Here is a 24779-nt window from a genome sequence, read left to right as displayed (position 1 = left end):
ACCATTTAGCAAGCTGAAAGTTAGAAATAGGTTTTACTTGGTGAAACTGAAGGTATCCAAGACCTGTGGGTTAGCTAAAATAATTTAGAAACATGTAAGAAAAAACGATAAGACTTCTCTGATACCTCAACTTTGTACCCTTGAGTGATATTGCCTGAGACTTAATCCCTAATCGGTCCTTGTCTCTGACCATTGATTTAAAAGGATTTCTGATTTACATACAAAGGATGCAGAATCCTACACAAAGCAAAGCTTTTCTAAATTTAATATATAGTTAGAGCACCTAAAACAAAATAGAGCTGAGAGTTCGTCAACCTACCGAACAGACTGTATGAAATATTTTGTACCTGCTTTGCTAATTAATGCTAGTCTAATAAGTATCTTTATATGTGTGAGATTTTGGTCTAAGCCTTAAATTCATTACAACTTGGTATCAAGCCTATAGAGGAAGTAACTATTACCACACCAAACTTTTTGGGTGGTTACTATGATTTCCAAAATAAAGCTGAAATCTGAGGGTAATCAAATTGCCTTAAAGAAATTCTCAATTTTCATCCTTCATATCCCACAGAGTTGCTGGGAAGTCATGTGAAAGTGCTTGGTAAATTCTAAAATGCAGTACAAACATACTGTCTCAGAAAGATTTTTAATTTGTACAACTCAAGTTCCACCATGGCTCACCAGCCTGGAGGTTCAAATGGAGTGACATTTTTGGTAATGTACTACATTTCCATGCATCTTTATTTTAACTGCCTCATCAGAGTCTCCCTGAAAACAGGGCCCTAAGTAGAAATTCATGAAGCTCTGGTATGAGTTTCACAGGTATGCACACTCACTGCATCATGGGCACCTTTACCAGGAAAAGCTACTATTTCTGAGCACTGCCAGGCCCCTCCCACTAATGCTTTGGAGCAGTGGTTTTCAGGATGGAGGACTCATCATAAAAGGAGATGCAAGGTAAACCTTTGGAGGTATGATGAAATATTAGAACTTCTGTTTAATTTTTATTTTAACCTTTAAAATTTTTACTTCTATATGTTTTATAAAATATGTAAGATATTAATACATGAGAGAGCTCAGACATTTTTTAACAGATAAATATGTCAATCAAAATAGTTTGGAAACCTCTGGTTTCGAGTATCTGTGGATAGAGGGAAATATGCTTTTTTCCCTCTAATACAGTATACTCTCCTGAGGGCTTTTGCAGCAATGGTCTTGTGCTCAAGTGACACACAGATTCTGTAGTGGAAGAGCTCTTACATGCAGCCCACTCATCCCTCCCCAGCTTTTCTAGGACTCAGCCCAGACAGAGTCCAGGCAATGGCTGAGACAGGACACTTCCTCATGACCCACATAGAAACTGGCCTCAGAATCACACCACCCACTGATGATCAGAGCTTACTATGGCTGACTCTACCTTTCTCAGGATGCTTTCTAGGAACCACTTTTGACTCTAGTACCAATACACTGATGGGACTGACCACCAACTCATCATAGACACAGGGCAGATATTCAGCAGACATGCCCAAACATGTTTGAAGTTCAGTGATGGAAACAATTCCAGCTCAGATGCTAATGGCTACATCACAGCTGACAGCCTAAAGAAATACTAACCCCTCATTGCTAAGTCATGTAATCATTTCCAAGGCAATGCTTTACCTGTATCTGGGAAAAAGCCCTTGGGCAATTTTGTTCCTTGAGAGTTACCCCAGTGTCTACTTATATATTCAATACCTGTGGGAAAAATGTGAAGTTAACTAGATAAGCATTTTAACACCTATGCGTGTGACAGACTGTGTGAACTGAATCTGCATTAGAGAAGTAAATGCACATTTTAAAATATGGAATTTCCCTTGACAACATTGTGTTTTAACTATGAGTTTTAATATTCATTGGCCCTAAAATCCTTCCTATGAAAACATTTCCCCAAATTAGAAAGGAAGTACAGGAAAAACAAAATTTGATACATATTCATTTTACACAGCCATTTTTTGACATGTCCTTCCAAATCCCATCCAAGCCTCCTCTGAGCCTCATCCTAAACACATACTCTCTATACTATCATTCTCCTTATATAGCCTCTTTTTTTTTTTTTAAGACAGAGTCTCACTCTGTCGCCCAGGCTGGAGTGCAGTGGCACAATCTCAGCTCACTGCAACCTCTGCCTCCTGGGTTCAAGCAATTCTCATGCCTCAGCCTACCGAGTAGCTGGAATTACAGGCACATGCCACCACATGACTAATTTTTGTAATTTTAGTAGAGACAGGGTTTCACCATTTTGACCAGGCTGGTCTCAATCTCCTGACCTCAAGTGATCTGCCTGCCTCAGCCTCCTAAAGTGCTGGGATTACAGATGTAAGCCACCGTGCCCCATCTCCTTAAATATACTCTTATACTCCACTTGCTTAACACAGTGGGCACTCATACTCAGGAATGCCCTTAGCTATACCCAGCCGAAATCCTCAGTCACTCCTCAAAGCTCAGGTCAGATTTTACCTCCTCTTTAGATCCTGAATCCTGTCTGAATTAACTGCACCGTCATCTACCTTCCCATAGCTCTTTGTACTTACTGGGACTAATTAGATGGTTTTATAACTTCTCTGACCCCCCATTATCTTGCTCAGCTACATATGCCCTGCACAATCATGGCATAATCATGCCACTGTGTAGGTATTTGATCAATGCATGTTGGATTGGTGTTATATTCAGGACAGTGCAAGAATCTCTTGGTCTTATAATTCACTACTTATCTGGATAGCTTCCAAAACATCATACCTAGAATGATGACCATGGTGTACGGATGGATCATGGGACACTGCCTTGGGCAATGCCTGATGGCAGGCTCCAGGAACAGCTTCCAAACATCCATGAATAGCAAAAGGGACCAGGAACACAGGGAGAATAGGTCAAACTGCACCTGTCCCCAGTTTCACACAGGGGCCAGCTGTGAGCAACACTGTGCCAGACTCCTTGGGGAATACAACAGCCAGAGTTTTTGCCAGAGGTGCTTCCAATTGCTTGAGGAGACATACTTGTACATGTGAAACAACCTCAGAATACATGAACAAGTAGTAAATCATGATAAAAAACATTATTGCTTTAGGAATTCAGAGAAGTTATGACCACATAGAGCTAGAGAAAAGGCAAAGGTTTTAGGAGGAAACTGGGGCTGTAATGGGCTGTGAAGCATGGGCCAAAACAAGCAGATACTGCTAGCCTCCCCAGTTCTTTAGAGCTGATACAGTTGTTCCTGTCCAATTTAAGGAGGAAGCAGGGCAGTTGAATTAGATTATAGTACAAGAATTATTGACCACTGATATCCCACTGGTCTGGAATTGGAACAGAAACTATCCCAAAACAGGGCCGGGCTAGGAGGCTGACCACCAGTTAGCCTTCTGCTTATATTATGAATAGTCTCGGTCTCCACTAACTACTCTGGAGCACCTCCTGTATCCTAGGCACTCTGCTAGGTACTTTACACTTACATTATTTCTAAGTACTTACATTATTTCTAAGTCTCACTATACTTGACAAGGAAGGTATTGGGAAGAAAATAGGACTTAGAAAAGTTAGGCAATTTTCCCTAGGCACAGAGCTAGTGGGTGGTGGGACTGAGATTTGAACCCAGAATATCTAACTGACCCCAAGTCCAAGCTTACCAACATCCTATCTGCCTTCCTCGAGGGAACCAATCTTTTGAATCCTCAAGGGGAAAAAGGTTGCTGCTTTGTTCTATTGCAAACATTAGTGTGAACAACAATGCCGGTGTTGCAGGCCATGGAGTTAAAACTGGTTCTGTCTACTGAAATTAATTCCAAAGACAAATGATAATTGTGCCTGCAAAAAAAATAAATACATTCTGGTGCTGAAGTCAGCACTATGTAATCCCCTTGAATTAGGATGTAGTAATTTTACATATCAACTTGGGTAACTCTCTAATCAGACAGATGTTGATTTTCAAATTTAAAAAAAAAACCCTTCCTATCTAGGATAACATATCTCTCATTTAGTAGAGTCCCCATCCAGTGCTGACACTGCATTTTCTCCATCTCTTCACCGCAGTGCACCAGCCACACTGGATACTTGAGGCTGTCCTAGACATGTGCTTTAACAAAGCTGGGAAAGGTTCAAAGAGAAGCTAGAAAGATCATGCAGATAGGAGGGCCTTCATGAGAGAATGTCTAATAATATTAGTTGTATGGTTTAGAGAAATGAAGCCAGGAAGTAGAAGAGTATGATCTAGATCTATCACACAATCAAAAAGTATATAGGGTGATCTTAAGCTCATTTTTACCAAATCCCAGATGCTTAGAAACAAAACAGAACTTGGTGACTCAAAAGGTCTGAGGTGAGGATAGACCTAGAAGAAAGGGCTTAGAATGACTCCCAGTCTCCACCCTAAGGGCAGGGACTAAAGACAATGCTTAATTCCAGACAGGAAGTTCAGAAAGGATGAGATCATTTCAGGTATGCTAAGTGAAAAGTACCTGTGGAAGATTCAGGAGAAGACATACAGAAAGCAGGAAAAATACAAGTCTGAATCTGGAAGAAAATAACCAGAGGCTAGAAATCTAAATTTGAGTCATCAGTACATGGCAATAGGAGAAGCCATCAACAAGCATAGATCATCCAGAGAAAAGGCGGAGAGTCAAAGATTTGTCCCTTCCATTCTGGTACCAGACTCATGGACTCAAGAGAGTTATTTTATTTATGTATTTATTTTTGGAGACAGGGTTTTGCTCCATCACTCAGGATGGAGTGCAGTGACATGATCACAGCTAACTATAGCCTCAGACTCCTGGGTTCAAGGAGTCCTCTTGCCTCAGCCTCCCTAGTAGCTAGAATTACAGTAATAAACCACTATACCCAGCTAATTTTTAAATTTTTTTATTAGGAACAGTGTCTTGCTACCTTGCTCACGGTGGTCTCTAACTCCTGGCCTCAAACAATCCTCCCTCCTGAGCTTTTCTAAAATAATGGCCAGGCCTGAGCCACCATTCCCAGCCTGAGAGTCATTTTAGACCAAATAAAACATTAAACTTGTTTACCTAGTAGGCATTAAACATATAGAACACTTGTGAATATTTAACCTCAACAACTTTATTTAGTTCCAAGAATTTTACAGAACAAATCTTGAAATCTATTTGTTTTAAATACATGCAATTTAATAGCCCGTAGTTTTCTTAATATAAATTTGTTGTTACTCTCAACAAAACAATATATAAAAAAGAGGAGTTAAATTTGCATATGTCAGATGAATTACGGATTTATTGCTCCTGAAAGTTACTTGAGGCGGACATAAAAGAAAACCTTCCTATCCAACCCAAAAATGTCCCTTGTAAACTGTCAAAAGCATACGCTGCTTTAGCAGATATGACACTGCGCCATGCTACCCCAGGAAGGACTCTTCTTTCCAGGAATCTGCCATTTCTTGTAACTACTTCTCTTCTAATCCATTCAGATCTACTTGTTTAATAAAATTTAGATATTTATGATTGAGGAACACTAGGACGGTTACTAGTAACAATACATGACCATTTATTGAGTATCAAGCACATATCAGGCACCATTCTGGGAGCCTGGGGTATTCTTCTCAGTGAGCTTGAGAGATAGGCATTATTATTTTTATTTTACAAACAAGGACACTGAAGCTCAATAAAACTCAGCAACTTGCCTGTGGTCACAATGTTGGCAGTAGAGAAGCAGAATTCAATCCCAAATCTATCTTTCACCAAGGACCCTGTGTGCCCTTTGCACTACTTCACTAGTTCATTGTGGGACTGGCTCTTATCACTGAGTTATAAAAATAGTAAAGACTAACATTGTTATAATAACGAAGAAATTATTGGAAACTGTTAACAAAATATCATGAAACTCTTAATAGTTGGACTTTTTTGACAACAAAAATGGAAATTCCATATGGTTTGACCTAACAACAGCACATTCACTTGTATTTTATGTGAATGTGTAGAGCAGCAGTGTAAACTTCTGAGGAAATCCTATACCCAAAAGAAAGGGTAGAGGATAACCAAATACTTCACCCAACTCATTAACAGCAAAAATATGTTGTTGCTAAAAAGAGAAAAAACCTATAGAAACACAAATTTGCAAGGTAAGGAAACTCTCAAAAAAATTTCTTGTGAAAGACAATAGCTTGTTAAGTTAAGTGAAACTTTATGTGTTGACTATAGGCTGACCACTGAGAGTACTGTGAAATATAAGCTAATAAAACATGAAAGTGTGAAATATAAATGGTATATAAACACTATTGTCTGAATTTTGTGTGCTCCCAAAATTTATATGTTAAAATCCTAACCCCCAAGGTGATGATAGTAGGAGGTAGGGACTCTGGGAAGTGATTAGATCAAAGGGTGAAACCCTCATGAATGGGATTACTGCCCTAATAAAAGAGGCCCGAGGCAGACTATCCCTTCCATTATGTGAGCACACAGCTAGAAGGTGACAGCTGTGAACCAGAAAGTGGACTTAACCTGACACCAGATCTGACACCCAGCTTCCAGCACTGTGAGAAATAAATTTCTGTTCTTTGCAAGCTACCCAGTTTATGGTATTTTGTTATTGCACTCCAAATGGACTAAGATAATAAAATATGTTTTCATCTACATGAGGACACTAAGGAAATTTAAAATATTCTATGGAACAGATTTTTGGAAAAATCATAAGAATAAATAAACAATGGAGAAATATGGAGAATCCTATAAATGCGGCATAAAATACTAGAGCTATCAGAAAACAAAAATTATTGAAATTTTACCCTTTTGTTTTACAGTGGAGGAAACCAAGATTCAGGAAGAGTATGTCAGCAGGGACTAAAAATTCAGGTGCCTTACTCTCAGTCCAGTGTTCTCTGAAATAGATTAGAATAACATGCTATTTGAACAAAATAATGTCTTTATATATTGCAACTGACCATGCCATATACTGCAGATGTAAGAAAATTTTCATGAGGTATAATTTTATTTTGTAACATGATGTTTGTTAGTATAGTAAATATTTTTATTATCCTAAAATAAAAATACTGTGAGCTTTAAATTTTAACAGAATTACTTTTCTTATTCAGCTTATTATGTTTATGGTATAACCAGAATAATGCCTTCTCCCAAGATGTCTTTCTACTGATTTTGGTTATTGTTTGTCTTTTTAAAGAGAAAGGCATTCTAAAAATAGTATGCTGTCAAAATGGTTTGGATTTCAAGGAAAAAAAAAAAACCTCACACCTGCTCCCTGAGAAATAAATACTCAGTTCGAAAGCATGACATTTACAATATGTCTTTGGTACAAAATTCAGCTTCAGATATCCACTACTAAAAGATTGTTTTGATTCTAATTTAAAGTAAGTATGAGAATTAGGCTGTCTTAATTATTCCCTTCATTTATGAAGCTGTTTGTTCTTCTGACCAAACAACTATATCATTGTGTTCCTGTGCTTTGCTTTATTTCTCATTAGAGCATTTTTAATAGTAACAGAGAAGGGCTGACTTTCATGGCTTATGGCTTATCACCCTCCCTATCTGACACTTTCATCAAATTGTCTTTCAAATTCTACCAATTCATCAATCTGAGATTTACAGCTGAGAATTCATGATTTAAAGGAGAACAAATAACCCTGTTCCTGAAGGGGACCCAAATTCACTAAAGAGAGAAAGATAGAGACAACCACCAGTAAAAGAATCAATATATCTTTCAAATGGCCTATGAAACCCCAGCTCCCTTACAGAAACCCTTTAGAGAGGAGGACATCAGAGCTTCCCAGGCAACATTCCTGCTTGCAATAGAAGAATTTAAAATAATTGGATGGTACATGATAACATAACCATCAGCCACAAGTATTTCTTGGCACACTATCTGGAATAGCAAGAACAACTCAAGGGTATTCAGTACCTTGAAAAGGACCACTGCAAAGGAGAATTAATTTTTCAATACTGAATACAATCATGTTGCCCACAGGGTTATGTGGATTCATTTACTCTTGTAACAAATATTTATTGAGCACCTACCACATGCCAGGCACTATTCTGGGAGCTAAGGAAATGTCAATGAACAAAATAGACAAAAATCTCTGTCCTTGTACAATATTATACCAGGGAGAAACAAACAAACAACAAGTAAAATGTTTTGCTTGCAGAAGGGGATAAGTGTTATGGACAAAATTTAAGCAAAGAAAGAAAATAAATGAAATAATATATAGGCTTGACACAATATAAGCATTTAAAATATATTAAAGAATTTCTTCTCTAATAAAAGCTCTAAAAATGATTTTCTTGGTTTCAGGGCTGGAGTTGAGGAGAAATTGCATTTTCTTCTTGAGAGAGTAATAATCTTATCCCACTACTTCTAAATAATAACTTTCACTTATCAAATGCTCACTTTGTGCCAATAACTTTACATAAAATAACTCCATTTCATTTTATAAAATGGTTATTCTCCTTACACATGGGGAAAATGAGGCTCTAAGAACCTTAAGATCAGAGCTCCAATAATTTTATGGTAGAGCTAAGATTCAAAGGTAAATATACCTAGCTCCAAAATCTATCCTGCAAGCCTCTGTTTTTGTTCAGTGTGGAGGCATAGAGTGTCAGGAGTTGGAGTAAGTAAGAAGGGAAACAAGACTATTATTCTCATAGTACTGCCTACTACCTGCCATTTCTCCCACCACTAATCTCTTCTCAGAGAGTATTAGTCTATATACATATGTGTAAACTGCTGGATATTAAGATTTCAAACCCAAAATGGAAATCTATTTGATGCAAGCTATTGCCAAAAAAAAAAACAATGACTTTAGGTTTGGGTATGTGACATTTCCATCACCATTTAAGGTTCAAAGTAGATAAACTTTTTTTGAAAGCTTCTTTTCTCCTCAAGCTGGTTAACAGCACTCAATTTACTACTTGTTGCGTATCTGAGCATATACGGTATTTAGACAGGATGGTGTTAAGGTCTAAGAACAAGAGAAAAACATCACACCAAAGATAATAATTTCTGTTATTTTCTTAAAGAAGAATTTTTTTAAAGAAAAACAAAATATATGGATATATTCATGTTTACAATAAATCAACCAAATGGTATTAACTAAAGCAAAAAACAAAAGGAAAAGCTCTCTAAGTAAACAACAGCAACAACAACAACAAAATCCAGAGCAAAAGGTGTCTTGTTTTGTTTTGGTTTGGTTTGGTTTGTCTGAGTCAGGTCTTGCTCTGATGCCCAGGCTGGAGTGCAGCAGTGCAACCATGGCTCACTGTAGCCTGAACCTCCTACGTTCAAGCAATCCTCCCCCATCAGCCTCCTGAGGAGCTGAAACTAAAAGCATGAGCCACCATGCCAGGTCTGTTTCTCTTCTTAAGCTGGTTATGTTACCTTTTTCTCCATCCTCTACCTTTCAATCTATTTTCAGTTTAGTCAAAATTCAAATAATTAAAAATTCTATTATCAATTATTTATTGATATTAATTTACTAAATTAATATCAATTAATTTACGATTAATTACAATTAATTTACTAAATTAATATAAGCCATAATATCTTAATTCACCAATCTGGTCCTTTATTTGTTCTCAGAGGACTCATACCTCTTTTTGTGGTAGTTTTTATTTTTACCTTTGTTTTCAGATCTCTTTTTCTTGGAGCAGCTGCCCTTCTGAGGCAGGTGTTCCTCTACAATGTTCTAGAAGCTGTGTGCTCCTAATAGCCAAGCCTGAAGAAATCTGCATCTCTTGCTTCTTGTGCTGTCCATCTTATCATCACTACCCCCTTATTTTTATTTCAATTTAAAATGAAATGTACCAGTAATACTAAGAGACAAATTTTTTAAACTACACTTGCACACCTATTTTCATTGTTGCATATAGTCTTCTACCACATACAGCCCCCTACTATTTCAGTTATTTCTAGTTGATCCTCCATATAAGCTGCCTGCAAGACTGACTAATATAAGTTTTAAAGGGTCATTCCCTTTCAATTCACACAAAGACAAAAACAGATTAAATACATGGCAGTATTTGAATTAACTATTAAAAGCTAAATGCAAGCGGATTACTTCCAAGAGACATATCAGAGGAACTGCAGTGTCATTTGGTTTTCCATTGGTTATTTTTATGCTAATGTAATACGAATAAACAGTGGCAGGGAGATGAGGGCCTCGGGGCTGCTGGAGGGGAGGACTGTGGTGAGTTCAGAACTGTCCCAGAAGGTAACGTTGATGAGAGACTAGGTGAGCGTTGATGAGAGACTAGGTGAGGTAGTAACAAACTATGAGCACTCAAGATTGAGAAAACTGAGAGAGGGCCAAGAAACAAGAATTTTGGGTGAGCCAGCAAAAGTAGTAAGTTATTAGAAAGACACTTAAATCAAGAAATTGGATGAAAACAGAAGATGAGAGGGCTCCGCAGATATGCTTGGAGCTCTATGTCCAGGTATGTTCAGAAAAAAGGAAGAACTAATTGTGACCATCTATAGACACAGCCCAGCCAATACAATGTCAAGCTCTCCAAGTAAATTACATGTGTGTTCCTATAGTTATTCTTATTTGTAAGATGTTTGTTTCCTTAGTATATGATATTGTACATGGTAAACATTTGATACATTTGTCAATTGTTGACTACTGGTGAAATTATCTGAAACAGCTAGTTTTACAGCTTGTAGAGTGGTAGACACAGTAAGCATAGAGTTGTTCAGAGGTACAAGGTCTTGAGTTCCGGGGCTTGATCCTTGAAGAAGACTCTATTCTTAGGCTTTTAAGAGGTGACAAGAGCCCTTTCTGGATTTGTCAGGTTCCTTTTTACTCACATGGTCAAAAAAAATTATACCTTTTTCCTGTGTAGCAAATGTCATCATTCATATTCATTTTCTAACAAGTCTCTGCAAATCTGTAGATTAACAGATTAACACAGCCACTTCTCACTGTGACATGATGAGTGGGAGTGCTTCACCTACCATAAGGGCCAGGAGTCAGTCACCAGCATCTCATTATTATAAACAGTAATGGCAGATCTGGACTTCTGAACATTAGCATGGCTGGAACTGCCTTGCTGGAGAAGGATTCATTAAAAATATTGACTATAATTCCCTTTTACATTTAAAAAAAAATGAACTTTTCTGTAGCAATATAACCTCAAATTATAGGCCCTCTAGCCTTCCGGAGAGAGAGAATTTAAAAAAAGAAAAAAGGATAGTACAAAAAAAATACCCAGACAGCATAAATATGTTGTGCAGTTTAAATGACAGTTAAACAAAGAAGGTGATAAAAGTAATCAAGTAGTAAACAAAGGGCAAGAAAATTAATACCAACAGGAACCAACAGGATGGTTAATTAGCTTGCTTTGCAAAGATTTGATTTCTCCCCTGAAAGCAATGGTGGTGACAAATAAATATAACCTACTAAATATCTTCAAGTATAATGTAATATATCCCCATTGCGTATAAAAGAAATGCCTCTGAGATCCAATACATGCCACCGAATTACCATGTAAAAGGCCCTTGCTCTGGGTTGTTCTGACAATGGTCCCTTAGTTTTTCTAAACACTATAATTTCTCTTTGAATTGTTCCAGAGTAGGAGGAAGGAGAGAATCTCAAACTCAAACACCTATGGGGCTCAGGCAGTATCAGTGGGGGCACCAAAAGGGCCATATGGGACTGACTACATAATGTCTACTGTAAAATAAATATATGGAGCCTCTTATTCAAACTTATTAAGAATTTCAAGATGGTTACAGCAGAGTATTAAATTAAGTGTGGACCTTTCTCAATGCAGGGCCCTATCCAACTACGCAGGTTGCACACCCATAAAGCCTGCCCAGCAGCCATACAAAACAAGCTGCAGGCCAGGTTTAGCTCATGTATCAGCCAGTTTGAGACACTGTTCTAAAGGCTCTACTAGCCAGGTGGGGTAATGTGTACCTGCAGTCCCATCTTGAGAGGCTGAAATGGGAAATGATCGTTTGAGCCCAGAATTTCGAGTTTGCAGGGAAGTGATTGCACTACTGCAATCTAGCCTGAGCAACAGAGTGAAACCCTGTCTCCAAAAAAAAAAAATCTGAAAATAAAACAAAAGTTCCAAATTCTCTCCCTACTTCCCCTTGTGACTCAAAGCACACCATTGCAAGATGACTGGAAGAGTTTGGAGAATGTCCCATGACTAAAGAGCAGAGAAAAATATGGCTGGTAGCTTATGAGGAAAACAAAGTCTGTCCTTTACTTCACCAAGTCTTAAAACCAACTCAGAAGTTTACTTGCTGACAGTATGTGCTTATGAAGAGGAAACTGTATGCCTTATTAATTCAAAATGTAGTAGTCCCCCCTCATCATCAGGGGATACATTCCAAGACCCCCAGTGGATGCCTGAAACCATGGATAGCACCAAACCCTATATATACTATGTTTTTTCCTATACATATATACCTATGATTAAATTTAATTTATAGATTAGACACAGTAAGAGATTAACAATAACTAATAATAAAATAGAACAAGTATAATAGTATGCCAGTATCTTGTATGCCAGCATGTTGTAACAATATGCCACTAATCTTGAGCTTTGGTATTATTATTAAGTAAAATAAAGGTTACTTGAACATAAGCATTATGACAGCAAGATAGTTGATCTGAAAATCAAGATGGCTATTAAGTGACTTAACAAGTGGGTAGCTTATACAGCATAGATATGCTGGAAAAAGTGATTATTCACGTCCCAGGCAGAACAGAACAGAATGGTGTGAGATTTTATTGCACTATGCAGAACAGCACATAATTTAAAATTTGTTTATATCTGCAATCTTCCACTGACTATTTTCAGACCACGGATGACTATAACCACAAAAGGCTAAATCAACAATAAGGGTGGGAGAGGGGCTACCGTACCTAAAACTCTGTTGCCATGGCCAAAGTCCTATAAGGATTGCTATTCCTCTGAAAAACCACACTCATGGCCCATCTACGGAGTTCAGTCAATATGATTATTTAGAGAAATGCTTCCCATTTAAAGTGATACTGTAAGGCACACTAGAGTGATTAGATGAGGCTGAAGGTAATTGGTATACCTGCCCTTGTATGATACACACCTCCATCAGCAGGCTGGCTGGAATGCTCAATTAAGAGGGTTCTTTGGACAAACAGTTTTTAAAGGTGATAAGTATCTTTTATAAAAATAAAAATACGGAGGAGATGGAAGATGGCTGATAGGAACAGCTCTGGAGTGCAGTTCCCAGTGAGAATGTAGAGGGTGAGTGATCAACACAATTCCAAATGAGTTTTTATTGCCCACAGACCAGGAGATTCCTGGACAGAAAAGCACCATGAATCTCCAGCATGGCTGTTTCAGCCAGTGCAGCAGATCTCTGCACAAAAACTCACACAAATCTGGGCAGCCATTTTAACTGGCGCTGGAATACCTGGGAGACAGGGTTGTCCATTCAACTGAAAAAAAGGGGGCTGAAACAAGGAGCCAGGTGATCTGACTTGGCGGGTCCCACCCCCACCAAGACCAGCAATCTGAAATGCTCTGGATTGAGAGTTTTACAGCAAGCACAGCTGGACCCAGGATGATCTAGCTCTGTAGGGGGAAGGGCGTCTGGCATTACCGAGGTAGTCCCCTATTACTGAGGCAGATTGCCATTACTGTGGCAGTTATAACTATACCTCTATAAACAAAACCAAAAGGAAGTTCACACAGCAGCTGGGCAGAGCTCACTGCAACTTAGCAATGCCTCTGCTGGCAGACTGTGACTAGGCTACCTCCTCAATGGGCAGGGCATCTCTGAAAAAAGGCAGCAGCATGTCAGGAACTTATAAAGCCCCACCTTCCCAGGAGAGAGCATCTGGGAAAAACGGTGGTTATGAGTTCCGCTGTAGCAGACTTAAACATACCTGCCCAGCAGCTGTGAGTGGAAAAACAGAGCACACAGCTCAGCACTTTAGCTCCTATCAGGGATGGACTGTCTCCTTAAGCAAATCCTCAACCCCCATCTATCCAAAGAGACACCTCATAAAGGAGAGCTCAGGCTGACATCTGGCAGGTATCCTTCTGGGACAAAGATAACAGAAGAAGAAACTGGCAGCAACCCTTACTGTTCTGCAGCTGCTGTAGGTAATTCCCAGGCAAGCAAGGTCTGGAGTGGACCTCCAGCAGTCCTACAGCAGAGGGGCCTGACTGTTAGAAGGAAAACTAAAAAAAAGGACATGCCCTCAGAGACCCCCATCCGAAAGTCACCAACTACAAAGACCACAGGTAGATAAATCCACAAAGGTGTGATGAAACCAGAACAAAAAGGACGAAAACACACAAAACCAGAACAACTCTCCTCCTCTAAGGGATCACAATTCCTCACCAGCAAGAGAACAAGGCTGGCTGGAAAAGGAGTCAGATCAATTGACAGAAACAGGCTTCAGAAAGGGAATAATAACAAACTTCTCGGAGCTAAAAGAACATGTTCTAACCCAATGCAAAGAAACTAAGAACTTCAAAAAAAGGATAGATGAAATGTTAATGAGAATCAACAGCTTAGAGAAGAATATAAATGAATTGATGGAGCTGAAAAGCACAACATGAGAACTTCACGAAGCATACACAAGTTTCAATACCCGAATCAACCAAGCAGAAGAAAGGATACCAGAGATTGAAGATCAACTCAATGAAATAAAATCAGAAGCAATATTAGAGAAAAAATAGTAAAAGAAATGAACAAAGCCTCCAAGAAATATGGGATTATGTGAAAAGACCTAATCTATGTTTGATAGGTGTACCTGAATATGATGGAGAGAATGAATCCAAGCTGGAAAACACTCTTCAGGATGTTATCTAGGAGAACTTCCCCAACCTAGAAAGGCAGGCCAACATTCAAGTCCAAGAAATACAGAGAACACCACAAAGATATTCCTCAAGAAGAGCAACCCCAAGGCACATAATCATCAGATTCACCAGGGTTGAAATGAAGGAAAAAATGCTAAGGGCAGCCAGAGAGAAAGGTCGGGTTACCCACAAAGGGAAGCCCATCAGACTCACAGCAGATCTTTCGGCAGAAACCCTACATGCCAGAAGAGAGTGGGGGCCAATATTCAACATCCTTAAAGAAAAGAACTTTCAACCTAGAATTTCATATCTAGCCAAACTAAGCTTCATATGTGAAGGAGAAATAAAATCCTTTATGAACAAGCAATTGCTCAGATTTTGTCACCACCAGTCCTGCCTTACAAAAGCTCCTGAAAGAAGCATGAAACTTAGGAAGGAAGAACCAGTACCGGCCACTCCAAAAATGTACCAAATGGTAAAGACCATGGAAACAATGAAGAAACTGTGTCAACCAATGAGCAAAACAACCAGATAGCATCAAAACGGCAGAATCAAATTCACACATAACAATATTAACCTTAAATGTAAGTGGATTAAATGCCCCAATTAAAAGAAACAGACTGGCAAATTGGATAAAAAGACAAACCCATTGGTGTGCTGTATTCAGGAAACCCATCTCACATGCAAGGACACACCCAGGCTCAAAATAAAGGGTAGGAGGAACATTTACCAAGCAAATGGAGAGAAAAAAAAAAGCAAGAGTTGCAATCCTAGTCTCTGATATAACAGACTTTAAGCCAACAAAGATCAAAAGAGACAAAGAAGGGCATTACATAATGGTAAAAGGATCAATGCAACAAGAAGAGCTAACAATCCTAAATATATATGCACCCAATACAGGAGAACCCAGACACATAAAGCAAGTTCTTAATGACCTACAAAGAGACTTAGGCTCCCACACAATAATAGTGGGAGACTTTAACACTCCACTGTCAACATTAGATAAACAAGACAGAAAATTAAGAAGGATATCCAGGACTTGAACTCAGATTTGAACCAAGAAAACCTGATAGACATTTACAGAACTCTCCACCCCAAAAACACAGAATATACATTCTTCTCAGCACCACATCACACCTACTCTAAAAGTAACCACAGGCGGGGTGCGGTGGCTCAAGCCTGTAATCCCAGCACTTTGGGAGGCCGAGGCGGGTGGATCATGAGGTCAACAGATCGAGACCATCCTGGTCAACATGGTGAAACCCCGTCTCTACTAAAAATACAAAAAATTAGCTGGGCATGGTGCATGCCTGTAATCCCAGCTACTCAGGAGGCTGAGGCAGGAGAATTGCCTGAACCCAGGAGGCGGAGGTTGCGGTGAGCCAAGATTGCGCCATTGCACTCCAGCCTTGGTAATGAGTGAAACTCCGTCTCAAAAAAAGAAAAAAAAAGTAACCACATAATTGGAAGTAAATCACTCCACAGCAAATGCAAAACAACAGAAGTCATAACAGTCTCTCAGACCACAGTGCAATCAAATTAGAACTCAGGATTAAGAAACTCACTCAGAACCACACAACTTTATGGAAACTGAACAACTGGCTCTTGAATGTTGACTGGATAAACAATGAAATGAAGGCAGAAATAAACATATTCTTCAAAACCATCAAGAACGAAGACACAACATACAAGAATCTCTGGGACACATTTAAAGCAGTGTCTAGAGGAAAATTTATAGCAATAAATGCCCACATGCCCACATGAGAAGGAAAGAAAGATCTAACATCAACACCCTATCATCAAAATTGAAAGAGCTAGAGGAACAAGATCAAAAAAAACTCAAAAGCTAGCAGAAGACAAGAAATAACTAAGATCAGAGCAGAACTGAAGGAGATAGACACTCAAAAAATCAATAAATCCAGGAGCTTGTTTTTTCTAAAGATCAGTAAAATAGACAGACCACTAGCCAGATTAATAAAAAAGAAAAGGGAAAAGAATCAAATAGATGCAATAAAAAATGATAAAGGGGATATCACCACCAAATCCACAGAAATACAAACTACCATCAGAGATTACTACAAACAATTCTATGCACATAAACCAGTACACCTGGAAGAAATAGATAAATTCCTGGATATGTGCACCCTCCCAAGACTAAACCAGGAAGAAGTCGAAACCCTGAATAGACCAATAACAAAGGCTGAAGTTGAGGCAGCAATTAATAGCCTACCAACCAAAAAAAGCCCAGGTCCAGATGGGTTCACAGCCGAATTCTACCAGACATACAAAGAGGAGCTGGTACTACTCCTTTTGAAACTATTCCAAGCAATCCAAAAAGAGGGAATCCTTCCTAAATCATTTTATGAGACCAACATCATCCTGATACCAAAACCTGGCAGAGACTCAACAAGAAAAGAAAACTTCAGGCCAATATCCATGATGAACAGAGATGTAAAAATCTTCAATAAAATACTGGCAAGCCTACTGCAACAGCACATCAAAAAGCTTATCCCTCACAATCAAGTAGGCTTCATCTCAGGGATGCAAGGCTGGTTAAACATACACAAGTCTATAAACGTAATTCACCACATAAACAGAGCCAAAGATAAAAACCACATGATTATCTCCATAGATGCAGAGAAGGCCTTTGACAAAATTCAACAGCTCTTTATGCTGAAAACTCTCAATAAACTAGGTATCAATGGAACATATCTCAAAATAATAAAAGCTATTTACGACAAACCTACAGCCAATATCATAAGGAAATGGGCAAAAATTGGAAGCATTCCCTTTGAAATCTGGCACTAGACAAGGATGCCCTCTCTTACCATTACTATTCAATATAATATTAGAAGTTCTAGCCAGAGCAATCAGGCAAGAAAAAGAAATAAAGGGTATTCAATTAGGAAAGGTGGAAGTCAAATTGTCTTTATTTGCAAATGACATGACTGTATATTTAGAAGACCCTATCATCTCAGCCCAAAATCTCCTGAAACTGATAAGCAACTTCAGCAAAGTCTCAGGATACAAAATCAATGTGCAGAAATCACAAGCATTCCTATACACCAATAAAAGACTTAAAGAGAGCCAAATCAAGAACAGACTGCCATTCTACAAAGAGAATAAAATACCTGGGAATACAACTAACAAAGGATGTAAAGGAACTCTTCAAGGAGAACTACAAACCACTGTTCAAGGAAATAAGAGAGGGCACAAACAGATGGAAAAACATTCCATGCTCATGGTTAGGAAGAATCAATATTGTGAAAATGGCCATACAGCCCAAAGTAATTTATAGATTCAATGCTATCCCCATCAAACTACATATAACCCTCTTCACAGAACTGGAAAAAACCACCTTAAACTTCATATGGAGCCAAAAGAGAGCCCACATAGCCAAGACAATCCTAAGCAAAAAGAACAAAGCTGGAGGCATCATACTACCTGACTTCAAAGTATACTACAAGGCTACAGTAATCAAAACAGCATGGTACTGGTACCAAAACAGAGACAGAGACCAATAGAACAGAACAGAGGCCTCTGAGGCAACGCCACACATCTAAAACCATCTGATCTGTGACAAACCTGACAAAAAACAAGCAATGGGGAAAGGATTTCCTGTTTCATAAATGGTGTTGGGAAAACTGGCTAGTCATGTGCAGAAAGCAGAAACTGGACCCCTTCCTGACACCTTACACTAAAATTAACTCCAGATGGATTAAACACTTCAACATAAGACCGAACACCATAAAAACCCTAGAAGAAAACGTGGGCAAAACCATTCAGGACATAGGCACAGGCAAGGACTTCATAACTAAAACACAAAAAGCATTGGAAACAAAAGCCAAAATAGACAAATGGGACCTAATTAAACTCCACAGCTTCAGCACAGCAAAAGAAATAATCGTTAGAGTGAACCAGCAACCAACAAAATGGGAAAAACTTTTTGCAATCTACCCATCTGACAAAGAGCAAATATCCAGATCCAGAATCTACAAAGAACTAAAACAGATTTACAAGGAAAAAAACATACCATTCAAAAGTGAGTGAAGGCTATGAACAGACACTTTTCAAAGGAGACATACATGAGGCCAACAAACATATGAAAAATGCTCATCACTGGTCATTAGAGAAATGCAAATCAAAATCACATTGAGATACCATCTCACACCAGTTAGAATGGCAATCATTAAAAAATCTGGAGACAACAGATGCTGGAGAGGATGTGGAGAAGTAGAAACACTTTTACACTGTTGGTGGGAGTGTAAATTAGTTCAACCATTGTGGAAGACAGTGTGGCGATTCCTCAAGGATCTAGAAATGGAAATTCCATGTGACTCAGCAATCCCATTACTGGGCATATATCCAAAGGATTATAAATTGTTCTATTATAAAGACACATGTACACATATGTTCACTGTGGCACTGTTTACAATAGCAAGGAGCTGGAACCAACTCAAATGCCCATCGATAATAGACTGGGCAAGGAAAATGTGGCATATATACACCATGGAATACTATACAGCCTTAAAAATTGATGAATTTGTGTCCTTTGTAGGGATATGGATGAATCTGGAAACCATCATTCTCAGCAAACTGACACAAGAACAGAAAAGCAAACACCACATGTTCTCATTCATAGGTGGGTATTGAACAATGGGAACACATGGACACAGGGAGAGGAGCATCACACACTGGGAACTGTTGGTGGGGACTAGGGGAGGGACAGTGAGGAGGGGTAGGGAGTTGGGGAGGGATAACATGGAGAGAAATGCCAGATACAGATGACAGGGATGGAGGCAGCAAACTACATTGCCGTGTATGTACCTATGCAACAATCCTGCATGTTTTGTACATGTACCCCAGAACCTAAAGTGCAATAAAATATATTTTAAAAAAAGAAAGAAAAATGAAAATATGTCACCTTAACTGATCTGCCAAACACATTTCATATTTTCATATGTCAAGTTTGTCAACTGAGATAGACATGCACTATTTGACTAATTATATTTCTCAAAATAGCTTATACCCAAAAAATGGTAGTTGCCTTTTTGGACTTGTCCACATACAGAAAGATTTGAATCCAAACCCAAGTAAGAATTTTAAAAGTTGTTATTTAATGCAGTAGGTTTACCTCCATAGATAAACCATATATGTATACACACCTATACAAATATGCACTGATAATGGGCTTATCTAATAGCATGAGGGATAAAAAGTAAAAAGAAATAGTATTGCAGTATTAGAGGGAATAAATTATTTTACAAATTTACCCATTTTTGCCTTCTCCTCTAGAATGTAGTCTTGGAAGCAATTTGCATATCTGTCTTGCTCATTGCTATAGATTCTCTGACAATGTCTGGCATATAGGAGATATTCAATAAATACTTATTGAATTGAATTGAATCCATGGGATCAAAACAAATTGCCTTTCATGGGTTCTAGGATTGTAAATAGAAAAAAAGAATCAGAGACACGTAGGAGGACCACCAACTTCCCTAAATTCCCCTGGCTATTTTATTTCCTAATTGGAACCTAACTCCTGTAGTCATTGCACCTAGCAGCTTTGATGCTTTCTGATCAGTCTCTCATTTCTGTACCTCATGCAGACAGAAGCTTGGGCTTCTTTGCAGTAGGTTAGGACAAAGGTTAACTTCTTCCTGGAACCTAGAAAAGGCTAATGAGCCCTGTGGAATAATATTTCTAAGTATTCACCATACTGGAATCAATATCAACGTGCCGTCAGTGTGTGCATTAGCCCCACACTCAAACAAAGAACAGCCCTTAGAGCCCAATAATGACATTGGGCGTGGATAGCTGGGGATGAGCAAAATGATACAGAAATGATGATATCAACTCTTCTCAAACACAAGGCTTCCAGGATATTATACAAGACTGCCATTCTTATACTTTGTCAGAATAGACAGAATTTGGTTTCAGCCACTGATAAATTCAGCAAAATAAATCCTCTATTTATCTTCTTAACCTGAAAGAAAGATTCAGATTACACTTTCCAGACTGTGAGAGAAGTTTCTGCTTCTGTTCTGTTTGTATGCCCTGGTGTTGCCCGGGCATACAAATACCTTAAAGTTAACAAAGCACCACAAATATAGCTGGTAAGACAGGTATATAACAGAGTTGAATCATTACTGACTCGGGTAAAGACCTGCTTTGAGTTCAAATCCATCATGCCCACACTTACTGATATAACATTTTTCATACAGAGATCCTGCTACAAACTTATGTCAAGCAAGGGTAGTGGCAAAGGTCTAAGCATCAATTCTTCATTACTTAAATCTCTAGGTACAAAGTAAATATTCACGTCTGATCAAGATTCATGCTCATCCTTATGGTGAAATCAATCTTAGTGTTGCAAATGAGATTTCATTCTACATGTGAAATCTGACTTTTCAATGAGAATGAGGAGGGGTGGGGTACATATGATAGAGTACGGATGACTGGTCTGTATGGTACACACAGTTAAGATGTCATAAAACTGAGATGACCATGGGTAAGCATGTGTGCTGAATGGCCAGATTGTGTCGGTTTAGAATCCTGGCCCAATCACTTATTAACTACATGACCTTAGCCAAATTTATTCGCCTGGCTAAGGACTGGATTTTGCAAAATGTGAATAATAACACCTAATCCTATAAAGTAAGATTATTACTCTCTACTTCATAATAATAAGGACCAAATAAGATATACACAAAACTTAATTCAGTACCTGATACACAGTAAGAACTGAATAAATGATAGCTATGATTGTTATTATGATTATTATTTTTATCATCCCCCCCTACTGTGGCCTACTTATCGACAAAGAATTGACTTCTTTGTAACTTTGTGACTTATTTATAAAAGCCATAACCAAAAGTATAGAGGACATTAACTTCTTGTGAGGCTTCCATGGCCTAAACTTGGTCCAATAAACATGGTCTTGATCTAGCATTACTGTGAAACGTAATTCTTTACATTATATAAAGTTTCAGTGAGGCACCAATATACATGGCCATAGAGAAATCTCTCCCTTCCCCTATACACACACACACACACACACACACACACACACACACACACCCCATCCACCCCTTGGGGATATATTAAAACTAAGACAACTGAAATAGCCTTAGCCAGTAATTAAGACATGCAACTAATCAGAGAGCAGTGCAGGCTGTGACCCTCTGCAAAGAAATGAAGAAACAGAGCATTAGGATGACAGCTCCCATTACCAGGGCTTTGTTCTCCTGGAGCAAAAAGAGCACAAAAGCACAAAGTTGAAGAACTGCAATTGCATTTTGAACATTTGCGGAGGGGAGAAATTACAGGCTTGTCTGAACTGGGAGGATGTTCCACTAGATAGCTGCGTCAGTCCACACCCACCAGCGCCCTTCCCCACCCTCAAAGCATGACTCCACTTTTTCTAACACTGCCCTTAAGGAATCTAGCTTTTGTAACTTCCAGTAATTGAACAAATCACCCATGATGAAGCAGCTGAGAGCACTTTAGACAAAAGAGACAAGAATTAAGCAAATAAAAACTCATTAAAATGCTGCCTTTGGTTTTTTTTTTTACTCCTAGAAATTTATGTTACTAAACAAGTCTTTCTTTACTGCTTTTCTTCAGAAATAATAATTTAAGATTTTCTAAAAGGCACTAAGTTATTTTCTCCAGATTTATAATCTAGCTACAAGATACTTTCCCTTCCCCCAACACCATCTAGCACTCTTCCCTGTCACCTTAGAGCTTCTGACTTAGATGTGTTCATACCCAGCAGTCCCAGCAGAGCTTTCTGCTCACATTATATGACATAAAAAAGTAGGCAATGAACAATTCATGCTCCTAAGTGTTTGTGATAAAGCCAGGCTGAGCTGACCTCTCCCATCCTATACAGCTGCATGTGAGAAACATAAGCTTAAAGGACTGAGGGTAGCAAGCATGTGCATGATGTGGTATAAACAAGCAAATTAAAATCTGAGGCCTTTCCTCTGGCTGGTGCCTAATATGCTCAACCCTGTGAAAAAAAAAAAAAAATCACTCCAAGCTAGCTAAAGGTATTGCTTTTCTTCTTTAGCCTCAATAAACAGACTAAAAGAAGAGGAATTCAATGATTGCCATTCTTTCCTGTAAGACTTTTTGAGTAAAAACTATCAATTTGGCAGCACTAAGCCACCAGACCACTCCCTGATTCTAAGTGGACATATTGATCAATTGAACTGACATGTGCCTCCTCCTTTCTCTCCCTTAGTAGCAATCAGCTGCACCAGGGAAATCCATTTCATTTCCCAAAACAAAAGGCAAGATACTGCTCCTTATCTGACACTGTCAGACTACATTTTTTAGAAAAACATTATAATAGTGAAGATGCCTAAAAACAAAGCTAGGAGTTGAAATGAAAATGATACCTGTTTATCTGGAGTTTCAGAATTGAGTTGAGGTTATGACTGAGTCCAGAGATCTGTATTCCCTACAACCACCTGGTATTTATTCATCATACCAGATTTTTGTTAAAGTTAAGCAAGGTATGGCAACACCACTGTCACTTCAGAGGCTCTCCCCAGGGTTACCCTTCACTGCAACTGCCGCAGAGAGGAGACTTGTTCCTTTCTCAGTTACAAGTCAGCCTGCAAACAACTCCAGCTATTTCAGAGACTAGCTAGAGATGGAAAAATATGTGGCAGTGTTTCACCTAACTGTGAAAGACATGGGTTGAAGAACTACCATCTAAATCAAAAGGCTCTAATAATTTCATTTGGTTTTGGTCTTTATGCCTTTAATAAATTCTGTCTTGAATATGCAAGAGATCCCCTTTCACATCAGGGTTATGTCAAATGCTTATTCAGCATTTGTTCCTTGCCATGAAGAAACTGAAACCCAACCGAGGTAAATACTGAATTTCATACTGCAAATCACTGAATATTTCATAACTCACAAGAGCAAAGAGGGGGCCAACTAGCTCTGCCTCCCAAAAAGAAATCTATATTTTTACAATGCTTAAATACTGTTAACTACTCCTTTTAAAGCTTATTTGGGGTTTTGCAATTGAAAATCATCTTATGCTTATGAAAAATTCTGTAAGAATGCTTAAAAATACAGATAGAGCTGGAGCAAGAATAATTCTACATATTTTAATTCCTATATGACTCTTACAGGCCTTTGTCTTAACCCGGCAGCCTGAAAAACAGATTTAGGTAAAACAGCCCTTCTTTCCCCAGTCCATTTTAAGCAGAGACAACATCCCCCAATCTCCGCCTTAGCAGACACCGACTAACCAACAAAACAGCCATGCAATTAAGGCCCAGACATTTAACACTCACCATTTCCTGATCCCACCGTCTTCTTTTGATGTTTACAGCACATCTGTAGGATGCAATACTAGGAGATGCCTTGTTTGACCTGCTGCATGATGCTGTGACATCAGTTCAGATGATGCAGCTCATTATGGGAAAGACTGCTGTTGCTATGGCAACTGGGATGTGCTAGGAATCCTTGCTGCATTTCCAGTGGAGGCTGAGACAATACGGAAGCCCTGTAAGAAACAGACGATATGCAAAATTTAGACCAAAGGAAGAGGATTCCTCGTTGGACTAAAATCCATAGGTTTAAAAGGGATTTCCCTGAAAGCATTTTGGAAAAAATAAAAACTATCTCCCCTTTTGTCGTTACACATTTAGAAAAAAAGGTGGGAGGAGAAAATAGAATTAGTACTAAGCAAATAAAAACTCAAATGTATAATGTTTCCTTATTAGACAATTTGAGCACTTTTTCCTCCCTGGTCAGCACTGGAATAGCTTTTTTAAAGTTATTAAAAAGAATTTTTGCTCATCTGTCAAACACCAAAAGAAAAAAACAGCGAGCACAAAAATATATAAAAATGGAATATAAACAGCTGACCAAGTGACTCTCACTCTCAAGTAAACGAGTTTTAATTCTCAAAACATGGGCAAACCCTTGGCCAACAAAGTCTGTCCTGATCAT

At 38.6% G+C, this 24779-nt stretch overlaps 1 protein-coding gene across 3 annotated transcripts in view; it reads right to left on the bottom strand.

The window, feature by feature from the left end:
* The window catches only part of AKAP6 (A-kinase anchoring protein 6), a 549073-nt gene extending 524844 nt beyond the window's left edge, over positions 1 to 24229 (bottom strand). For all 3 annotated transcript variants that reach the window (XM_035260318.3, XM_054239865.2, XM_035260317.3), the window contains exon 1: positions 24119 to 24229. The gene's annotated coding sequence lies outside the window, so the exon portion shown is untranslated. The remainder of the gene's footprint in view (positions 1 to 24118) is intronic.
* Between the last annotated feature and the right edge of the window lie 550 nt (positions 24230 to 24779).

The sequence above is a fragment of the Callithrix jacchus genome, chromosome 8 (genome assembly GCF_049354715.1).
Source record: "Callithrix jacchus isolate 240 chromosome 8, calJac240_pri, whole genome shotgun sequence".
Classification (NCBI taxonomy): Eukaryota; Metazoa; Chordata; class Mammalia; order Primates; family Cebidae; genus Callithrix; species Callithrix jacchus.
Note: the sequence above shows the minus strand (reverse complement) of the source record. Positions and strands in the feature narration are given on the sequence as shown.